At 32.4% G+C, this 1,109-nt stretch overlaps 1 non-coding gene across 1 annotated transcript; it reads right to left on the bottom strand.

The window, feature by feature from the left end:
* Positions 1-295: 295 nt before the first annotated feature.
* On the bottom strand, positions 296-402 carry LOC120365780 (U6 spliceosomal RNA). The gene has a single exon (XR_005580632.1). It is a non-coding gene; the product is annotated as a U6 spliceosomal RNA (small nuclear RNA).
* Positions 403-1,109: the final 707 nt, after the last annotated feature.

Genomic DNA, 1,109 nt, shown 5'->3' with positions numbered 1-1,109 from the left:
CTACTATAAGGACACATGCACACGAATGTTCATTGCAGCACGGTTTACAATAGCAAAGATCTGGATCCTCTTGTTTTTCTTTTTATTTCTTATTTTTTTTAATTTATTTTTATTTTTTATTTATTTATTTATTTTTTTTATTGACCTATTCAGGGATTTGATTTCTTTCTGTTTAGTCTTGGGAGAGTGTATGTGTCCAGGAATTTATCCCTCTCTTCTAGATTTTCTACTTTATTTGCACAGAGTTGTATATAGTATTCTCTGATGGTTTATAGTTTGTATTTCTGTGGAATCAAAAAATATGAAATGCTTCACTAATTTGCATGTCATCCTTCTGCAGGAGCCATGCTAATCTTCTTTGTATCATTCCAATTTTAATATATGTGCTGCCAAGGCAAGCACCAATCAACATTTTTTTTTTTTTTTTTTTTTTTAGAAAGAGAAAAAGAATAATAAGAAAAAGAATAAAGAAGAGGAAGAAAGAGAAAGAGGAAGAGGGAGAGAGGATGGGGGTATTGCTTTGTTGCCCGGGCTAGAATGCAGTCTAAATATGGGTATGCCTATAATTGTCCTTAATAATGGAGACATGAAAGAAAATGAGGGAAGAGAGTAACAAACAAGGAGCCAAACAACATTTCGTTTAAACTTCTAAGTTGATATGATGTGGTACTGATAAGAGTGTATATTTTGTGTAAAGTGGAGAGTTCTATAAATGTTAATTACGTTTACTTGTTCCAGATCTGAGTTCAAGTCCTGGATATCGTTGTTAATTTTCTGTCTCATTGATCTGTCTAATATTAATGTTGAAGTCTCCCACTATTATTGTGTGGGAGTCTAAGTCTCTTTATAAGTCTTGTATGTCTGGGTATTCCTGTATTGGGTGCGTATATATTTAGGACCTTTAACTCTTCTTGTTGTTGCATTGATTCTTTTATCATTATATAATGTCCTTCTTTGCTTCTTTTGATCTTTGTTGCTTTAAATACTATTTTATCAGGCAAAAATTGTAACTTCTGCTTTTTATTTATTTATTTTTGCTCTCTGGTTGGTTGGTAAGTCTCTCTCCATCCCTTGTTTTGAGTCTTTGTGTATCCTTGAATGTGAGATGG

The sequence above is a fragment of the Saimiri boliviensis genome, chromosome 16, assembly GCF_048565385.1.
Source record: "Saimiri boliviensis isolate mSaiBol1 chromosome 16, mSaiBol1.pri, whole genome shotgun sequence".
Taxonomy (NCBI): domain Eukaryota; kingdom Metazoa; phylum Chordata; class Mammalia; order Primates; family Cebidae; genus Saimiri; species Saimiri boliviensis.
Note: the sequence above shows the minus strand (reverse complement) of the source record. Positions and strands in the feature narration are given on the sequence as shown.